At 31.3% G+C, this 23185-nt stretch overlaps 1 protein-coding gene across 1 annotated transcript in view; it reads right to left on the bottom strand.

Moving 5' to 3' along the window:
• Window positions 1-22065, bottom strand: part of LOC121129187 (uncharacterized) — a 60085-nt gene extending 38020 nt beyond the window's left edge. The window contains exon 1 of the mRNA XM_040724868.2: window positions 21817-22065. The gene's annotated coding sequence lies outside the window, so the exon portion shown is untranslated. The remainder of the gene's footprint in view (window positions 1-21816) is intronic.
• Window positions 22066-23185: the final 1120 nt, after the last annotated feature.

Here is a 23185-nt window from a genome sequence, read left to right as displayed (position 1 = left end):
TTTAAATCTTTTCTAATTTAATACAATTTTAAACATATCATACGTGATGCATTAACATAAAAACAATCTTGAACAAAAATCAATTTAAGAAGAAAGTACCTTTTAATTTTTTATTTCATATACATATACTTACAGTCAATTTAAATGGTCATATTAAGTTCAATTACAAATAATATTTCGAATTACTGTTATGATTTAAGATACACAAAAATTTAATTATAATTCGATGTAAAATACTTTCATTGACCCTGATAAGTCCTTTTAAATATAAGCTGTCGATTTCTAATTCTTTTATTTTTACAATCAATTGTGAGTACTTGAAGTGCTATTTTTGCCGTGGATAATGAGACAAATTTGATTTTAGAAATTGATGATAGTTCGTCAAAGAATACAAATGTAGTCCATACTTAGTTTTGTGAAAAATTGTTTTAGTTTCCTTTTGTGTTGACGAGTCGCATGTGCCTTGACTAAATGTATCGATTTTAACAAAATATATATTCCTTTTGTAATAACAACAAAAGTCTTTCTGAATTATGCATTGAAGGAAATTGACATTTAAAGGAAACTATTTATCTATATTGACATTTTCTTTCTATAGCCAATTAATTTTTGATATCAAAAAATCCTCTCATAAATAAATCTACAGGGGTTGCCCCTAAATACTGTAACAAAGACGTATATCAGTCAAAGAGTTTTCGAGATATCATTGTAAAAATTTCCTTTGTAAAAAAGTCAACTGTTTTTTTGGAGTAAGCCAAATCAAGAAAATCCTCAGTATGTTAAAGTTATTCTTAGTTTTTTTTGGTGGAGGCTATATCAAACTCTCAAAATGATTGGGGTTTGGCTATGAAAGTATATGATAATCAGACGCAAAAGCTACATTCATTGATGGTAGGGCATCTGTCAACAGATACGGTAAGGAAACCTTTGTCTTTTCCCACTTGGAGTCAAAATTAACATCTAAGAGTACGTAAACCCTATCCTGGAGAAATGTCTTCTTTCATGGGATATTCCCTACCTCAAAGAAGAGACTAAGATCTTTCAAAAAGATGGCGCTTCCTCTAAACCGTCCAATATGACGCAAGTGTTTCACAAGACTCATCACCCTAGCTTTTCGAGCATTATCATTTGGCATCCATCCAGTCCGGATTTGAACCTGATGGATTTTCAAATCTGTTTCATTTTGGAGACAGGGCCTGCAAGAAACTGCATCTCATTTTGGATGCTTGGAAAACCTCCCTAATTTGAGGATGGGGCAATATTCCCATGGAGATGGTCCGTGCCTGCTGCGAATATCTTACTTAACACACTCAAGGCTGTAATTTCGGCAAAAAGATACCTTTTTGTTTGATTTTTTTGTAAGATAGTCTGTTTATATAATATTTGTAGATTTCTACTAATATACAGGGTTGATCTTATCTAGTGGTTCATATTTTAATATTTTCAACACTAAAATTTAAATGGGAGGTTTTTGTGAAGACATTTATTCAACAAAATCATCTGAACATAGTACATGGCAAAGCTTTTATTCAATATGTGAGCCCTCACCTCTAATAATTGCCTCAGTACGAGGCCTAAATCTTTTCCTGACATTAACTATGTAGTTAGATTCGAGCTCGGTAAATTCCTTCTTCATGGACGCCATTAGAGACTGGACACTCCTGTGAGGAGTAGCACATACCCTCTCCTCCAGATGCGCCTTGATACAGGAGTTCGCGTCTTAAGAGAAGGGTGGCCACATGTTGAGGTCTCAAAAGCCCGGAAAGTTGTCTTTCAGAATGGTATGGGTTTTAGCGACGTGAAAACTTGGAGCTTAGTCTTGAGTGGCAAAAAGTTGTTCTCTCACTCAAGCACTCTGTTATCCAGAATTTGATGTAACCCTCTGCATTGAGCCACACCTTCCTCCCCACAAAAATGAGAGGGTAGACTTTGTCTTTGGTGGTTACAACGCCTTAGATCAGTGTGGTGGTGAATAAGTCCCTGACACGATAAACAGTCGTAAGGCTACACCAAAACTCCTTCGATATGGCCATGGGGGACATGCCGCTCGAGAAAAGCTACAAAATTTCCCTCCTTGGTTGCTCCATTTTACTCGTTCTCATTTATTTTGTTTTTAATTGGGTCAAAACTTGGCATAAGGAATCTTAAAATACATAATCTATTTTTCACAGAGTTTGAAAACAATCGACGAATATATTTTCGATTCATTAAATTTAAATTCAGTGTTCCACTACATTAGAGCAACCCGGTATATGTACTATGAAATAGTTATATACAATTATTCAATTACAGTATTTAGGGTAGACCCTGTATATAAGAAATATTGCCTGACTCTTTAGATTACTTAGGTATAGATATGAAGAACGAGAAATTACAATAAAATGATGATGAAATGAGAATGTCTGTCAAAAACTATGAAAATCAATATCTAAAAGTATTTCCATATTGAATCATTTCTCTACAACTTTTATGTAGAAACAAATTTACATATAAATCAAATTACTAGGGAATTTATCCAGGGAGGGAAGTTTTCATATATGAAAAAGTAACATTTTATACATATACATCTTTGTAATTCATGAAGGGTTCATAAATTCTCTGTTCCGCTTATTGTTTTGTTTTTAGGCACAAATAGACTACAATGGTACATGAGAGAGAAACACGTAATTTCATTCATCCCTGTAGAATACACAACCAACAAAAATACATGGACAGAAAATTGGTAATTTATAGATAGATTTTGTTTCTTTATTTATTATCCTTATCCAACATACAGAGATAGATATATATTTCGAAGGGGTGAGAACTTTTATAACAAATAGGGTTACAAATAAATGTGATATATATTTGTTACGAGCAATGTGGAAAGTCAGACATTTTGCAAATTGCTCGGACATTAAGGGAAATTCCTGCTCTATTAGGCAATTTTCAAAATATTCAAGAGAGCAAATCCAGAGGTTGTTAAGTCAACCACAGGGAAACAAAGCATGATGAAAATACTCGCCGCAAACATAAATTTTAGTTATAATGTACAATAAAAAATAACGTATTTCTACGTATATTCGGAATAACCTAATATACGTATAATAAGTTAATGCCCCTGGGTTAATTTAGGATGCCCCTTTAATTTGTATACATATGGCGACGGGTGTCCTTATCATGTCATGCTTTTTTCGACATGTGGTCCAGAATTTTATTTTGAATATTTAAAATGGCTCCTCAGCAAGAATATTCAATGTTTAACTGTATCACGATATTTAGTTCAGCCAATACCCTTTAGAATCTGTTGTCCTGTGGTTCTTTTCGGATATTTATAATTAACGGATCTGCACGAAGAGACAGATATCTGTATCATGACTTTGGGCACTGTCAATCTCCCTTAGGACCCTTAGGCCTGGGGCTGATTAAGAATATTTAGAAAGACCAAAAATGATTTATAAATGGTGGAGGTTATCTTTATATTGTATTGCAACCCTTCTTCGTTAATGTAATGTTTGTGCAAATTTAATTTAATTTTCGGAAAGTATATGTCTTCTAAGTATCGTCAATGGACATTTAGAGATAGCCTTGACACAAGCTCTTTTCTTCACATGTGACCAAGCTTAATAATCTAAAGGGTTCAAATAGGAAGATTAAAGTGGTTAAAACTCCTTCAACCAGAATCCATTAGATACCAATTTTTACTTCAGGTTATTTTGGAATAGGTCAGAATTTAAAAATAGGATGTTTCTTGGATCCGGATCCAAACTACACAGTACTGTACATATAAGTAAATTTGTATTATTGGAAAAGATACGAGATTTATGACCCTAACCAGATTCAAGTACTCGAAGCTCCATGGTTCATGAAAAAGATATGAGGTATTTTTTGGATCTTAAAAAAGCTCATAGTATTAATTAATCCTAGTAATAAAAAAAATATTTATAGCAAACAACGTATCTCTATTAATCTTGATCATTTATTGGAGCCACATCTACATAAACAGTTGCAACGCACGGTTACCTCACTAACAAAAAGGTATACTTTATTTGGTTGTCAGCTGCCGATGTTTGTTCTTCTTTTCCTCTTATGAATGTTCTTAACATTGATTGGTTGTATACGATTTAGATTTAGGAAGCTGTGAACAATTATTAAATAATAATTACATTGTTATAATTGGCTATATACCAACTGATTTTGGACCTTTTTTTCTATTTTCTTTAGGAAGATAGGTTTGAGAGACACAATACCTGTCCGATGAAATTGTAACAATGGTAATAATAATAATTAGTGACTAATAATGCCGTTCTAATAGTAATAACATTGAGTTGCGCATTATTTTAGCATCTGTAATGAGTAATCTGTTGTATTAGGATTTGAACTTTTGGTAAATGCTCGTAAAATAAGCATAGAGTTTCTGTCTAAATTCGATCTCAGATCTAGATCCAAAAGTTCGAGTAGGCAAAATTCACTAAAGTATTTACGTCTAAATATCCAAAGCGAACCGGATCTGTCCTATCTTTAGTCAGAAATTGGGCAGGATACACCATTTTGTTGTCACACCCACAGGCCACGTCTATCAGCTTCATGTTGTATTGTAAATGCTTTTTTTCGGCTCAGAATTGTCTCAAACTGTTAAGGTTTTCTTTGATGATCCAAATGTGCTGCTGGATTTTTGTCATTCGTCAAGAAGTATTGCTTTTTACAGGAAGATTGAGCCAGGCTGTATTACTAAGGTCTGCTCATCACGATTAATCTGACAAATATTGAATTAGTTTTATGTTCGTTGGTTTTGAAATATAAATTATAACCGCATATTTCATTAATATAAAGTGTTCCATGATTAAATTGACGCCCGACATATCTAACATAACAAAACAGAACACAAATACAAACAAATCCCCATGTCACTTTTCTAGTCCTTTTTTTCTTTTTAATGCATAACATATATATAATATCCTATACTTCTTCTTTACATTATCAAGAATTTAAAAATGAAAAAGACTTATATATGTAACCTGTACAGGGTGTGTAAGCTATGTGTGCTGCGAAAATGATTTTTTACTGAAGCAATTTTCTCTCCAACTGGTTATCAGATTTAAAAAATAAAACCAGATTTTGAAAGCTTAATGGATTTTGATTTATTTTATTTTATAAAATCACTTCCATCCTTAATTATAGTCTTTAAACGAGGCCAAAAGCGAAAAAATGCCTTCTCCACTTGGTCCCCTGGCAAATCCTGGAATTATTTCTTGATCCAACTGAAAAGTTTTTTTGGTTCTTGCAGGGCTTTGGTTGGTTTGTTGTTCCATCGCAACCCAAATTAAAAAAATCCATCAGATTTAGATCCGGCGATTTGAATTCGTCAAAATTATCTTGTAGACATTTAAGACATTTTTCGAGGTATGAGAGGGAGCTGAGTCCTGTTACCACATGTAAGGGCTCCCATTGGCAAACATGTCGATCCATGGCTTCACCTGGGTCTCATGCACGTCCAGTTAACCATCAGTGATGCCCCTGATACCTTGGGGAAATATAAGAGGAGACATGACATATCATTCGGAGCTAATCACTCCAAACACCATGACGTGAGCTGGGAACTTGGTCTGCATGACGACGGGCATATCTTTTGGCATACGATCAATTACCTGTATGTCTGGCTCTTGACCTTCTGGGGCTTACGAGAAAAACTTTGAAAAAAAAACCCAGAGCATATCTTGATGAAGTGGGTGCTTGATAAACTATTGGGAGTGCTTTAAACATTTTTGTTTGTCCTTTTTTGTCAAGATCTGACCCTTCCTCATCTTGTATGAGTAATAACTCAGGTTTCCGTGAATGCAGAGTCGGATAAGCTACTCTGCCTACCAGAGCAATTGCCCTGATGAACTTAACTGTGTCCTCAGTGACGATTTGCTGGATTCTGTCCACGCATTCTGGTGTCCGAACTTTAATCGCTGTTTGCATTGCTGTTGCCTCAAAATCTTCTTTAGATGCCTGAAACTACCTCCTAATCTTTCAAACAAACGTCTCACAGAGTCCGAGACTTCGAGCAATTGTTATGTTGTTGCTCCTGGTGCAGATTTAATGAAGGCCTCCGTGTATTTATTAATTATTTGGGATAACAAATTTGTCAATTGATTCAATTTTTTTACAACTATGGCAAATGTGAACCAGCTATCTTGCACTAAAAATCAACTGCTAAGGGCACGTGTTTTCCCAAGAGTTCGTACCAAAGTCAAGTCATCGATAGCTTTCCCACCCTGTATATACACAATATATGTTGATACCCTACAGCTTAAGATTTTCGTAAATTGTTTATGAAACTTTCAAAATGAACAAAAATAAAAATGTCAAAAACGACTTTATCGAACTTTTATTTTTCTTCCTTCATTGCTGCATAGATAGGTATTATGTATTCATGTTATTCCGGAAATAAAGATGTACATACCTTTCTAAATCTGTAACATTAAAAAGTCTAGCACATACACATACATACGTAACTTAATCTCCATATTGTTTGATGCGTCATAAAAAAACAAACATCTACAAAAATAGGAATACAAAGAGAAATTCCCAATTCATTGGATTAGTTTATGAGCATCACAGTAGTAAAGTGGGTGTTATAAATAGAGATGTTGAAAATATGACTTAAAGTACACGCGAGTTTTTTTTTTTTTTTTTTTTTTTCTATTTTCCCAAGTTGTTCTCATTATTCTTATTCGTTATTTATTAATGAGGGAACATCCTAGTATAAATTCATAACAGGGCATGTGCTCATGAATGACGAAGAGTAACAGAAAGAAATATTTGGGAAATTAGTGTAAGCCTACGCTGGACTCAGAGTAGAATTGAGAAACGACATCAAATTAATTTCTCCATTTGTATATCCTTGCTTGATACGGAGTGGTATTTACTAAGAAGTTATAACAACTAAACGTCTCATTTTCCCAATATTCTTTCAATTGGCAGAGTGACAATGACATATTTTTTATTTATTTACCTTTTATTATTCAGAAAAAGTGATACTGATAAAGTATAAGTAAACGTTATACATTCTCTTTCAAATTTGGAGAGAGTGACAGTGGATAGCTGAAATTCAACTACCGGACCGTGCAGAATTATTTACCGATTTTTGTTCAGAACATATTGCGGACAATAATGACATTTCGAATGACAATTTATTCATACATTTTTTGAATAATAAAATAGTTTGTGATCAAATTTAATCAATGTAGCCACCATTTGACTCAATGACACTGGTCAGGCGACGTCTGAAGCTGCCACAGACTTGCTGGATGTAATCAGTGTCCATGGAGGCCCAGGCCTTGTTGACAGCAGCCTTTAAGGCATTTATGTTCTTGTGTCGTTTTTTGCAGGCCTTGGTCTCCACGTGCACCTAGATAGAGAAGTCTAGTGGGTTCAGATCTGGGCTCTGAGGGGGCCAGTAGTCCTTGGCCAAAAGTTCATGTTGTCCTTGAGCCCCTCCTGAGATTTCTTGGAAGCGTGAGCGGGTGCTCTATCTTGTTGGAAAACCCAAGGAGAGTTGCCGACTATGGATTTGATCCACGGAAGAACCTTGGACGCCAGAATCTTCACATAATCCTTCGCTGTTAATCTGTAGCCAATGGGGAACCATACCGGCTTCATGGCCTTCCCGTTGGATCTCCAAAGCTCACAACATGGTCATTTTGCCTGTTGAAAACAGGATGGACCGTAAAAGTTTTCTCATCTGAAAAAATGATGATGCGTCCAGATGAGCTCTAGATATCATTCAAGATTTTCTTGGCACGCTCAAGTCTGACTTCTCGCTGACGTTCAGTTAGCAGAGGGCGTTCAGTACGCCTCAGGGACTTTCCTCCATCCCTTTTCAATGCCCTTGAAATAGTTGATGTCGACGTTCCCATCTTTCTGGCCATGTCGGCAATGCCCCTGTTGGGAGTCCTCTTGAACACTGCCTTTACTTGCCTTGTTGAGACAGTGGGCTTCCTGCCAGCCCCAGGGGAATGCTTGAGATCACCCCCAGCCTCCAAGGGCTTGGAAACGTTGTAAATTGTCTTCAACGAGGCCCCAACCTGTTCCTTAATTTTGTTATGAGGCACTCCCGCTCGGAGGAGGGCTGCGATTTCGATCCTCTTTGTTTCCTGATTGGACATTGTCTCACGTGTGGAAGTTGTTACGCTCTCACAGGAAGGATTTTTGTTTATTTTAACAGTAAAAATACGAAACAATCAGATTGGTTGCCACAAAACCTCTTAAAAAGTATATTGACATCATCGGTAAATAATTTTGAACGGCCCAGTATAGCAACATTTTTAATAATAAGAAAATTTGCAAAGCAAAGAATGTATATTATTGAAGTAGAAGGAGAAAAATATTGACTTAATCGATCATAATTGCTCGTATAAGTTTCAAAATAGGATTAGATAATCATTGAATTTCTTACTGTATATTTCTATTAATGTATATTTTTAGTGATTTTCTGGAGTTAATGAATTGAATGATATTGAAGTTCCTCTCTATGATACCTATGACGTTAATCCTCTAATTATATTTTGATGGTTCATGGTAGATGCAAATTTTTTTTTGTTGTGTTTTACTTATTGAGATGTGATCTCCTCCGGCCTCATTCTTCAGTCCACAGATCGACTACGAAACCTTCTCCCAATCCCCCAGAATACTTCATAAGAGACAAACTCAAAACCTCTTCCACTCACTGAGACCTACCATTTACTTTTATTATCCTTCAAACTAGCTAATTGTCCGAACATCTTGAAAAAGTCGAGATCCCTCTCACTCGACTCCCATAATAAATTCTTCGCATTGTGAAGTTATTTCCTTATTATTAAAAGGTTACAATAATTGAATTTCAACTATCCGCTGTTGTTGTGCAGAATGTATCCTATTAAACCTTCAAAAATAAGACAGTTTTTGTTTTTAAATTATATTTTATTATGGCATGTCCTTCCACGAGGAACTACAGATGTACTGTGGTTCTCATTCCTCGAAAAGTTGCGGTTCTCTGATTTAACAACCTTTATTTGATTTATGAGAGATTATTTGGCTCAGATATTTACATATGGCCTTTCAAATAAAATTTATCATATCCTGTAATCATGACGAGGATTTTTTGCAATATTTGTGTGCAATTTGTAGTGGATTTGTAGTGAAGGATAATTCAGACTTATCCATTATTAGGAAAGAAATAATAATTAGCTAAATAATGAATGCCATCCAGACAAATACTTAAGAAAGTCATCATCGTGTGTTTTTTGTTAATGAGTTTAATATATGTAAGAACTTTTAATCTCTTTCCTCCCTAGATCTAAATAAAGGACTTCTCCGTATAGTCTATTTTGGAGAAAGAGGTTAGCGTGACTTCCTACTTTTTTAAAGTATAGTTATAGATTTTTGTAATTTTTTTTCAAAAGATTTAATTTTTAAAGAATGGCTCTGAATTTTTGGAATTTTTTTTAAAAAAAAATTTTTTATTTTAAATATATTTGAAATTTTTTTCCAAAAATTTTTTTATTTTAGAAACACCGGCTGTATAGAGTCGTATAAAATATAAGTATCTACACACACTCATTTTTAGCAATGAGTATGTGTAGATATAGCTCATAATAAAAGAAAAAAGATAACGGAAGTACTTTATATAAAATTGGGAGTTTTATTTTAGATGAGCAACGATCGTACTTGGTTGTAAATCCTAAGCATATTTTAGGGAGGAATTTTTTTTTTTAGTTGTCAACGAGAAGAATAGTTTGTTTTTTTCTCAAAAAAGTTTGATGTTTTCACTTCATGAGTGAAAAAAAAAATAATGATAAGTATTGATTGTATACACATATGAGTGTGTTCATGAAAATCTTAATTCACACTAAATATTTTCACAATATTAAAGCATAGTTTGTCTGTTTGTTGACTCCTAATTATAAGGATGGTGCCAAGTTTTACAGCTAGTTGCTTTAAAATATATTCGTTGTTATTAAAATTTGTTGCCTCATTTAATAACCTTCCAACAAAAGGGATAGACTCCAAAATATTTTCCCATATATGAAATTATGTACTTTGTATATACATAGTCGACATTATATTACAACCATAAAATCTATTGAATATTGAAATACGAGTATAAGGCTTGGCCATAAAAAAGCTAATTGTTAAATAATAATCACCATAGTTGCAAATAAAATAATTTATTTGGTATGAGATGATCATAAAAACACTTTATGGGTTGAAGTACATCTTACATACATACGTATTGTGAAGATTTTATTTGCTCTACAAATCTTATTGAAAATGAGAAATATTAAAATTACAACTTCATCAAGGATTTTTTTTTGGGGTGGGGAGGGGCAGGATGATTAGCACCAAAAATTACCAACACCTTTATATTATTTCTTATATAAATAGGTGTATTATATATCTATATACTAGCATAGGGCGACTGCGTTGCAGAGGGGAATCGAAACAAAGAATGAAGGTAGAAGAAAAAAAAACAGAGAGAGGAATGTAGAAAGATTCAGAGAGAGAAGAGAAGAGACAGAGAGAAAGAGAGATATAAAGAAAGATAGAAGAGAAAAGAGGTTTTATTTCGATCATATTATTTACCAAATCTCAATTGGGATGATACATTCATTATTAATATCGAGTATTTGGACAACGCCACAAATTGTTTTATCAGGGTAGTCATTTCTCAAAGTCAACATATTAGTTGGAAAAAAAAAGAAATTAAATGTCCATAATAAATGAAAGAATACCGAACTTTTATAATATAAAAATAAAAATATGCTGAAGTATAAAACAAATCCCCAATAGAAGTTAAGGAATATTAAATAAAATTGAGTTTAATTGACAGTTTTTGTAGATCATAATTATAAATTGGTAAAATAGAGTGTTTTATTTGGCGTAAATGAACAACGAAAGTATATTTAGTAATAATATATTTCCGATTTGGTATCAAAAAATAAGATTTGAGTAGTAAAAATGAAAGGAAACGTCTAAATAAATAAATACTCTTGCTAGATATATGTTTTATCAATAATACTTAATGGAATTAAAATCGATAATCGATAATTTTAAAGAAGCAACATTAAAATTTCCTATTTTTCGACCTTTTACAAATTTTCAAATCAAAACGCGTGCATGAAGGACCATTTTTTTTTTTTGACGTTTGATGGTTCTTTTCTTGTTTAGAGGAATAAGATGCAGAATAAAAATATCCAGCGATACCAAATTTTCAACTTTTATCAGTTCAGTGCAGTCTAATAAGTATGATTATATATATAAGATTTGATACTTTTTTTTTTGGAGGAGGGGGGGGGGGCTTCAGAACCTTTCAGGGGGCTCAACCCCTTCTACTAAAAATGGCTAGTAACGCCACTGCTGTTAGGTATGGTTGAATCAGACTGTAGTCCAAAATCGGACTGTCACAATACTAATTTATGTTCATCGAGTAAATTTTTTTCTTTTTGACACTGCTTCGATCCATGATAGAGACCATGCCAGATTACATATTTATGTAGACTAGTGAATGATGATTAAATAGCCTGGTTTTTGAAATGATTTTTGATTCGGCTGATGATAATGAATGCATTATCATGAATAAAAAAAGAAACTGACTATGGGAAAACTTGAACACTCTGATTCAGTATTTTTATAATTATATATGTATGTATATACTTCTACATATGTGGTACACAACCTTTATTGATTGATATAAACGGTATTTATCATTGAGAACTGTTTACATCATTCCTATAAGAAGCTATTGCAGCACATGAGAGTTTTTTATATGTTTGTATGTACTTGTACTCAAGGTCGAACCTTCTATGTAATCCACAAGATCGAAAACATTTTTCTATCTTCTTGGAACAACAATAATTTACAAAAAAAAAACACATATCAAAATGTGATTACGTCTAACATACAAATTATAGCATCATCTTATGATGAAGATTCAAGGATATCAATGTTATTTACTTCTTGTTTCGTCAATATAAAAGTAATTTCAAATAATTTTTCTCGAAATAGATGCGGATTACGTTTGTATTTTCGAACGAAATCTCACTTATTTTTATCAAATAAATATTCAGATTAATCCTTTAGAGTCGTCACAAGTTCTACAAACAGTAGCAAAAATTAACAACAAAATAGATAGAAGAATTAGAAAAAATATATTTTTTTATAATTTCAATAACTTGGGGTCAAATTAACATTTTCTGTAATCAAATAAAGGTTTTAGAGTATAATTAAATTTTTTATAACTCTCATCCAATTCCAAAAATTGTGAATACAAAATATATAATTGATCAAAATATTGGACTGTATTTATATATATAAAAAAAGTGTTTTCTCATAATTTTTTTATGACTTTATTTATTCAGAGAAGTTACATATAAAAAAATATATATTTATATAAACATTCTAGTTTAAAATTAATTCCCTAAACCAAAGTCAAACATCTTGAAAAATTACTATATATGATGTTTGTAATCACTCCCTTGTCACCAAAACGTGCCTTATACAAAAATTCGACAATAAGTAAATAATCAAAGCAAAGCCACAAAATATCTTAAAATTTTATACAAATGAATGAACACTATTTGAATTGCTCTGATTTCTTCGATTCTGGAAGGCTCCACTACTACCAGCTTCTCTACAATCATGCTTTTACAGCTTGATAAGGCAAAATCAATAGCTTTTGTTCTTGTAGGATCACTTTGGACTTTTAAGGAGAACCCAAATAAAACTAAAGGCGATAGAAACTTTTCTGTAATTCCAGATATGTTTAGTGGGATACAGTCTCTCAAAATCTTAAGTGTTGGGCAATTTGCAAACACATGCATAACTGTGTTGAACATTTTTCCACACTCCTTACAGGGAGTATTAAAATCTAAATAACCCAAGGATGTTTGAAATTGAACAGTAAATCGCTTTCTATCCCTGATTTTAGTCTCTTGATCCTCTTCCTCCATGTTTTAGGGTGTTTTTTATTTATGATTTTTTGTTTGAAATGGTTTTTTTCTTAACTTAACACAAAATATATGTTATATGGCATATTTTTTTACAAATATCCAGGGTTAATAAGAATTCAAATTAGGTAACGCATTGATCAATTTCTTCGATAAAAACTTGTTCTCCTTTCTTCCATTACAAGATAAGTTGTATGGAAAAAATCCAAACAAATAACTGGAGAGCGTTTTTGCTGACGTCCCAAATTACATAAACTATCAAAAGTTCATGTTCAGCTCTGAACTGAAAGAAATAATTGGCTTTGCCCTTCAGTACTAAAATTTTACGCACTAGAGGAAGAATGCATGCATCCCAAGTTATACATTATTGTAAAGTAAAAAAAAATATTGGCTAGAAAATATTCCAGAAAATAAAACGTAGGATGAATGAAAATTAATTTTTATAACGTCATCAAATAAATGAACGAGCCCACTTCTACTGCCATTATAAAAAAATCCAACAACCACTTCTGTCAGAGCATATTAATTGTTCTTAACTATATTTTTGTTGTATACAGAAACTAATTTTGATACCAGAACTGTTTAAAAAAAAATCCTGACACCACTATATACAAAGAAGAAAACTTTAAACTTTTGACGTGTTCAAGTTTTAGATATCTTTTTATGATTTCTTATTAATCAAATTTCAGAAAAAATTGTCATTATAGATCAAAAAGTGGGCCACTATAAAGTGTAGATTTCAATTCCCCCAACTTTTCTTTCTGATCGTACATCTAGAAGAAATTCTGTAGCATCTGTTACCCGAACGTTGAAGCCATGAAGCTTCGACATGGCTGCCATATACCCAAACTTCATTTACAATACTAGCTAATTCGATTGTTATCTTTCTTCCAAAATGTCCCCTTTTCAGATTAATTACATCACTTAAATACATATCAAAGCATATCCCCTTCCATTTGTTTAGCAAAATATGAGTAGAATATGAAGAAGATAATAAAATGAAATCTTTAATCAACTTTTAAATTAATGATCCTCACTTTTTTGTATTTTTCAAAAATATATATTTTGTGGAAAAAAAATTTCAACCTTCACTTGCTTAATTATTAAGTATGATGTTTCCTAGTAAATGATTTGTCATTTGTTTGTTGTACCAAGGTGGATGCAAAAATATTTACCAAGGTATGTTCAAAATGATATACATACACTTATCTAGGTGTATAGTATTTTGGGTCTCATAATAGAGTAAAATATTGATATTATGTGAAGGACATCATAATTTTATACGGAAGAGGGAACATGGACATTGGTCGACTTTTGAGCAATGATTAAAAGGTCTATTTACTCATAAAAAAGGAAATTTATGAACTATTCAACAATTACATGAACTTAAACTTAGAGATAATTCTAACCAATGAATTTAAAATAAATGTAAAACTTTGCAAGTTCCTTAGTCTTTTAGATTTATTTAATCATACAAGTGTTGAATCTAAACGGGACTTTCTGAGCAATGGGGTTTTACTACCTCACTGAATTTAGGTACAATATTTTTGAATATTCTTTGAGCAGTCAATATTTTCTTAAGTCAGTATGCCAAAATAAAATATTATCATATTTTATTTTGGTTGGATTAACAATATATTAGTTTTGAATTAATTAGAAACTTACTTGTTATGTGGGTTTTTTAGCCAACTGGTCTCACATCTTTTGAATTATGTAACCTCTCTTTCAAAATTCTCTTTAATTTGACCACCATAAAAAAATTTGAATGAATATATGTTAATTTAATGTATTTTTATATTGAGGATTTCATTTTATCTGCATAAATGACATAAAAAAAATGAAGAAAAAAGGATCAAATAAAAAAAAATTAGATAAATAAAGTTTTTAGTTTATAAGTATACCTCTTCTAATAATACTATCTAACCATTATACACATAAAACAAAGCAAAATCGACTAAATAAAGTCCGTCAACATAAAGAATTCGAAAGACAATTACAAGCATATAACAAGGACCAAAGTGTAAATAAAAATAACATATAGAAAGAAATTAACCATTCAAAGTACCAACAGTCATAGTAAAACTAATTATTTTAAAAACAATCCAAGATTTTAAAGAGTCTTAATATTTTCCCCACATCAAATGGTAATACTTTATCACATCAGCACCATATTTCAATCCAAATGTGTCTGGAACTATCAGAGAGAATGGAACTTGTATTGTAAAAGCTGATAGGATAACAGAAGTTATATCCTCAGCAACTAAAGGTTCATAATTCGAAATTTTGTTCGCATTAACATCTTTCGTATTCAAAAACACTAATTCCAACGCCTTTCTTTGGGATCCCTATCGTTTTGAAAGTTCCAACAAAACCAGTGCTTTTGTAAAATTTTGATTATGGGTCATCTTTACTATTCTATTTACTTTACAAAATTCTATGTGTGGTATTCAATTGATAGAGAAAGGGTATATCTGTGTGATTTTCTTGCCTATTGCACGAGATTTGGAAGCTCCGGAGTGAGTACTTTTGTTTAGTAAGAAATTTTACATTAAAAGTATAAAAAGCTTTATTTATCAATTAATGAATTAGGTAATTTTTGTTAAAATTGCGGATTGATTATGAATACGGGTATGACTAGACTTTATCTCTTTATAAAAGACTATTGTCATAACTAAAACATTAATTTTAACTAATGCAGTCAGTTTTTAGTATGAACAAGCGTTCAAAGGGAAATGTATTTTAACTTACTAAAAGAACTAGGGGCTTAGTCTGAAAAATTTCCGAACTCAACGTGAAGATGGTATCACTCGTGAATAAAAGCTAGTCACATCTATCTATCATCTGTTAACAGTTACTCACCAAAGTTTCATCCATTTTGGAGGTGTGGTTGTTATATAATAGTAGTTTGAGTGTGTTGATTAGAGTTTTTTTTTTTGTGAAAATGGACATAATTGAGTATCGAGCTGTTTATAAATATTTGTTATCCGAAATGGCTGGAACATTGTTGAGTAACTCTCAACGACGCTAACAGATGTGCCTAGCTATTTCACCCACTTTAGACAACGAATATTTATTATATAACAGATAGTATATCGATGTGAGTAGCTTTTATTTACAAGTGCTGTCATCTTCAAATTGACGTCGGAGACTTTTCAGATCCCCCTCGCATAGTACTTTACCATAATCTTGATTAAAATGATGCCCTATTAGAAGGTGCAATTAAATTTGTGATACTTTTTCGAGAACAAACATCAGAGACTAGAGGAAGGGGCTTGGGACGTAAAATACCAATACAACCCTAAGTTTTTAGATTTATGAACATCCTTCCCCATCATAGTGATGAACCCTATTGTATGGGCGTGTGTACATTTCTTAAAGCTTGCAAAAGGGTTTACTCCCTTTTACCTATGGCAGATAAATATATGTACGCACACGGTACATACTTTGATACGTGGAATGAATGTGATGTAACAACTTTTCACTTTAGAAAACATTTATATAATTTCTTCGTTAAAATGTTTCTCTTTAATATAATAGACACTAAAAGTTTTTATTACTCGTAATATTGTTATTTTACAATAACATTTTTATATAAAAAAAAATAAGCAAAATGATGTGCTTGATTGATTATTTTAGAGTTTCATCATCTGTGTAACAAGTATACAATATATATGTGCGTCAACAAGTCGATTAGTTGTTCAAAAGATACATACTTTCAAGTGTACAGTATATATTTATCGGTATGTCATATAATATATCAATATATTTTCTGTTCTTTGAAAAAAAGTTCACCTACACAAAAAAAAAAAAAAGATTGATAAAAATCTATGTATTTTTATGTCTTGAAGCTTAGAAAAAGATTACATATTTTATCTCTTTCAGTCTCTTTTACAATTATAACAACAGATAAGGATTTAAAAGTAAGAAGTACAAAAAAAAAAGAAGATATTACGGATAAGAAGTCGGCTCGTGTCATTATTTAAAAAAAATCTTCTAAAGAACATAAATACATTTAAAGTCATAAACGATTTATTAAACATAACCTATCTTCTTATTGCTGCTAATCGTCTAAAAATCTTGTTTATTAAAAAAAATATATAAAAAAAAATAGAGTATGATATTTATATATGTGACGAAAAACGAAGGTTGAAGGTACCACCTACATAAACTATCAACTTGTATATAGTGCTGGATCCGTCTTAGGACTCATTCACTTATCAGTCTCCATATTTCTTTTTATTAGTTAAATCTTTTTTAACGGTCAACATTTTCAATTCACCGATTAGTCGGGCCTTCAACTCTATCTTTTCATTTTCTTTGCTTCTAGATGGATGGGATTGTTGTACAAGGAGGGCCTGAAAAGTTTCCGACCTTTCAAACATACAAAACATTTATTCAGAATTCTTATTTTCAACATAGTATCCTTGTAACTCAAGACATTTCTTCGAGAGATGTTCCCATCTCTGTAAACCAACCAAATAGTACTGAGCGTTTTTGTCTGCAATATAATTGTTCACGGTACACACTTTATTTTTTGGCCAATTACTCTGAGTTGGATTGACTTAGACGTCTCAAATTTTAACATAACATGACTGTATATGCCTGCTATTGAGTCACACATTTCCTACTTTAAAATTAAGATATATTGTCTCTAGTGCTATGTCAGTTCTTGTTTATTCGGTTCGGTCCAGTCTTCAGACCGGTACTATCAATCTTTGAAACCGGTCCAGTACTTTGGACTGTGAGTACTAGAACTGATAAAAGAAAAAACAGGAAATAAAATTGAGTTATGTTATCAAGGACCGAACATTATAAATTTTAGGACAGAACTGGACGGGACAGACACAACACTACTTCTCTTTTTGAAAGAAGTAATGCTGAATAGCTGAAATAGTATAGTTAGTAGCTACATTAAATACCATAAAAGATCGATAAGAACCGGCCCTAGGACTCGAAAATTTTATTAGAACCGGACTGATGGAATTACAGTCTATTTAAACCGATCCAACACTACTTGTGTATAAAAGTGATGAATCATGGTATGTTCATGGATCCATGACGTCATGCTCCTATAAAATTACTCACGTAATTTCAAATATTTTCCCTTTTTTGTCTTGGATGCAAAAGAGCACACCATGGTTATATAAATAAAAGTGAATATGGCATTTCCTATTAATAAAACAGTGGCTCTTAACCTTTTTACTTTCATTACCACATTCAGAATATTAATAGAGCCATTCCATACATACTTTTATGTTTCTCAGAAATTCAATGTACCTCTTATAAAAGACAATTTTTCATTCGTTTTTGTATAAGGCGTTAAGATCAAATTGATACTTGCGTGCACCGGCAATTTTGTAATGATGCAGCTGTCGAATGCCGTCCTGTTTTTTGCCAAAATAAATTTTGTTGTTTCAACAAACTTTAGTGAAGTTTTGGGGTCATGGCGACAGCTGCTAAATGTATAAAGATAATTGAATTTGTTAAAAAAAACATGGAGATTCTAAATTTGGATGTTTTCTTTATAAATAGTGTCCCAAACCGGCTTGTTCAAAAGAGTCCTAAGACTTTTCTATAGATTGATTTTCCCAGATCCGTCATCACCCATAAAAAAGTTGACGAGGAGAAATAAGACAAGAAAATTCATCTAAAAAGTTTTTTTTATTGTTCTGCATTGGATCTAGCAAATCGCTAGAGATCGGCCTTTGATCTGGAAAAAAGACTCATGGCATGTCTCAGACAAGTGACTAGAGTAGTTGAGAGAGCAATGCTATGACATCATTGAGAATAAAATATGACCCAGCAGTCCGGATTCTAATCTGATGGACTATTTTGTCGGAGACTACGTCGAAAAAAAAAGCAAATTGAACATCTCCCGCCATCAATGACTCTCTAATTGTCTCCTTCATGGAAACAATGACCTACAGCTTCCTCTTCAACGCCTGCTCTTCCTTAGGGCCTGTATTAAGGCCTTAACTGATACTGGAGGGCGATTCATCAAATGATCTCTTTCTCAACATTCACATCTACCAAGTCAAGCGAATTTTCAAGTAAATCTGCCGAAAAGTATTGCCTCAGTGACTTTTTAAATTTGTAAAATGCGGCGATTTTATCTTAACACCCTGTACATAAATGTAGTGTACAAGTTGTAACTTGTATAATCAGATTGTACAAGTTACGTCTTACTACATTACACAATAGCTCATTTTATTAATCAGTTATTAATTGATACTATCAATTTCATTTTGATATATTTAAATATAATATCTATTCTTGTAAATTATTTATTTACTACTTAAAAGTAATACAATTGTGGACACTTCAACTATGCAATGGGTCATATATTACTTGTCAATTAGTAATTTTTATTAAAAATTAAGCCCAAAATTACGTCATTAATATAAGAACAATCAAATAAGAGTTCAATTATTGCATTATCCTCATCAAAAGTATTTTAATGACTCTATTTAATCATATTCATGTTTTATTTATGTACCTTGATAAAAAAAAACTGTTATATTTTAATTTTGAATTGATATGTCATTAGAAAAATAGTTTTTTTTTAGAATTATAAACTTTGAATAACAAACAATTTGTTAAAAGTTCTTTTAAAAAGTGTCCTCTGAATTAATATCTTATTTAATTTTTTTTTTCAAAAGTAAAAATCACAGAGAACTAAAAAAAAGTCTAATCTTTTTATTTGTTAGTAAAAAACTAACAACCCCAATGTTATGGTCTTGCATACCAACATCATTTTAAAAATTTGAATTTGTTAATAAAACGAGAATTGAATTCTGTATGGGACAATCACAGTTTCTTTTTGATTAGACATCGCAGTCAAATGAAATGATTTGTGATGGCAGTTTTTTAACTATATTCTAATTTCTTTCTTGAACAGTTAAAATTTCACCCAATCAAAGACCAATGGCACCAATGAAATGGAATAAGGTGTGTCAATAAAAAATCAATCTTGTAAATACAAAATATATTCAAATTTTAGGGACTAATTGATAAATACACAAATATAAGTACAGGGTATAAAACTTAGAATTTGATTTATGAGCCTTTATTTTACTCCTATATTATAATCTTTTAAAAAGGTTGAATCTATCACTTTCTTTAACCTAATTCTGACGATTTTTTGTGCAAAGTTTAAACCCAAATTGCAGTGCATCAACGCAATCATCGCATTGACTTATTATATGAAGGATAATTAATTAGTTTTGTGATTAATACAAATTTACATACACAAGGGTTGTTAAGAAAAAAAAAAATACTCGTAGCCTAAATTATTTAAGTTATCGTCTGATTGATTAAATTTCATCAATAAAATAAATCATTCAAATTAAAATGGCCATAATGTCCTTACTAAATAAAAAGGTATTAAATTTTATTAGGGAACAATTTATTACGAGAATTGGCATCAACCATTATCTGTATTCCAATGTCTTTTTTATTGTTCAAAAACATCTTTCACTGACGAATAACATTTTTTTCTCAGTGGAGATTTTAATAATTATTATTAATTACTTATTCATGAATACTTTCTTATAGCTATTAAACGTAATTAATATGTACAAGTATATAATTAAATCGCATGTCTTGCAGATAAGTTAATTAACCTGTTTGTCTTGGTTATATCAATTTCTACCGTTTGTTAATACATCCTAAATTTAATGTTATTGCACCAAACACTTAATCAAATGTACTCCACTATTAATGACTAGAGTTTAGACTTGACCTCTGAAACATACTTTTTTTTACTGGTTCAATCGTAAAGGATTTTTTCTAGAGCAATGTGGATCGATATTTTTTTTTAGACCAGGGATGACTAACCTCTAAATATATAATGGGCTGCATTGTCATTTGAAATATTTTAATGGGGCATAGAAGCTATTAAATTAAATTGAATGAAAAATGGCTTCATAAAACAAAACTATTAAATACGTATCTATCTCAAATTTAGGCCAAATATATATACTTTTTAAATGTTGGTACGTATTATGCGTGTCCTATGCCTTTTGATGATATTGTGACATTAAAAAAAAAGCTACTTCAAGTGAGAATAATGTGTCACACTTAAACACTAAGAGTAGCTGCAATACGGCCCGTGCGCTACGGGTTGGACATCCCTGTGTTAGACCATGTTCTGAAAACCTGGACTTTTATTAAAAAAGCAATTATTTTTGCAAAAAATGTTCAGTTTCCCCCCAAAAAACGTGTCATTTTGTGGAATCGATTTAGAACAACATTGTGTAGAACATGGATCGAATTATCTAGGTCTTATTAAGTTATTAGGGTGTTGGACTGATTTGGGGTTCTACAACGAAACTACATCACATATAGTAGACTTCAAACGGAGATCTCAAACTTGGGAGAGGATCAGCATCAATTTTGTTTAAGATACCAATAAAAAAAATACAAATCTCTCAAGTTTATTATAATTCTTTATATCTATTTCTTATTACTTTCAATAATACTAACTGTAAAAATCTCTTAAACCATAAAATGATTTAAATAAATAGTTATAATACTCCATAACGAAATTTATTTCCATTTCAGTGAACTTTATTTCCAATTTGTTGAATGCTTTAGGTTTTCTCTCATTGTTTTTGGTTGAATTTCATAATCATGTTATTATTTTAAATAGCTATCTTCAATTTAATTGATGGAATATTATATATTATTGGCTGGTAAATTAACTTATACATTTAAAGAAAAATATACAATCCCAACTGTTGACAGTTATTGGAATTTTGTATATGACAAAATTCAATATGTATAAAAGTATATTGACACTATGCAAAAAGGGTTCGAATTATCTAACTGTTACTAAATATTTGTGTAATAATTATATTTTTCTTACCGTGATTCTTTAGATGCTGGAATCTGAAGGCATACTCTTAAGGTTTTCTAAGGTTTAGTGACGATTTACTGGTTGAAAAAAGTATCACTGAATACAAACTAAAACTATTTATTTTCACAGATGATTCAAATGATTGAGAATCATTTGAAAGACTAAAGAAGACGAAAGAAAAAGAAAAAAATAAGTCAAAAATGATTATAAAAAAAAATTTAAGCTCGCTCGCCTGTAAGACTCCGCGGTTCAGTGTATGATGGTAGATGAAAAAGAAAGAACAATCATAAAATAATAATACATGTGTAGACAGGTAAGGTGGTCGTACGTAGTGGTCCAACCATCAAGTGAATCTTGAAGATGTATTTTTACGAAATGTACCTATATATATTTATATATGTGGAATAGTTTCGATTACAGATACTTCGGGTCTAGTAAGAAAATAAGCGATACAGATTTTTATTTTCTTACGATCTCATCTTTGTAATCTAGCTCAAAGTTTGAAAGGAAACAGAAGTTATTTATTTCGTCAATAATGATTAAAATAAACAGCATAAACTTATTTTACAATCATTAATTATGATTGATATTATTCTAACATATAAAAAATATTAATAAAGTTTTATCTAAAGCTTCCTGATTTGAGAATAACATATAATAATTTTGATCCATCTATCTTTACTAAAATTTTAAAAAGAGGGATGCGCGATATAATCCGTTTATCAAATTTTCCTAACGTTTTCCTCTTTTTTTGTTCCATTAGAAAATTTTAGAAAAACCCTTTTTACTTGTATTTTTATAGGATAAAAAAATATCTATGATAACTATTTTATACAAAAAATGTAAAATATCTTGTTAGTATCTAATTCATTTTGTAAGATTTCTTTGCATTTTTCATCATTTAATGAAGATGTGTGACCTAAAGATGACCTTTTCAGGCAAATAAATTCTTATAGGTAATTCTCTAATCATACGACAATTTTTCAGCACTAGCCGTAATCGAAATTCGGAAAAAGATAAAAATCAAATCACTCTAGAATGCAAGCTATTAGACATAAAACCTACATAATATATATAAAAAGCTCAATGACGTGGTGTCATTGACGTCACAAGGTTTGAATTGAACAAAATAAATAAAGCAATACATATTTTCTGTCTTAAAACATATAGGAGTATTTCATAGCATTTGTATGATTCTACGGCAAGCTCCATAGAAATAAAAAATAAAAAGTCCAGTATGAACCAAAGGAGTAAGAGAAGGGCCCACGGAAATTTCAGGTAATCGAAATTAGATATTTGAATGTAGGTACATGCGAGTACATATCTCTCTCTCGTTTTTTTTTTTTTTTTTTTAATTTCTTAATAGAAGTTACAGACA

This window comes from Lepeophtheirus salmonis, chromosome 14 (assembly GCF_016086655.4).
Source record: "Lepeophtheirus salmonis chromosome 14, UVic_Lsal_1.4, whole genome shotgun sequence".
Classification (NCBI taxonomy): domain Eukaryota; kingdom Metazoa; phylum Arthropoda; class Copepoda; order Siphonostomatoida; family Caligidae; genus Lepeophtheirus; species Lepeophtheirus salmonis.
The sequence above is the reverse complement of the archived record's forward strand: the minus strand, read 5'-3'. Positions and strand labels throughout refer to the sequence as shown.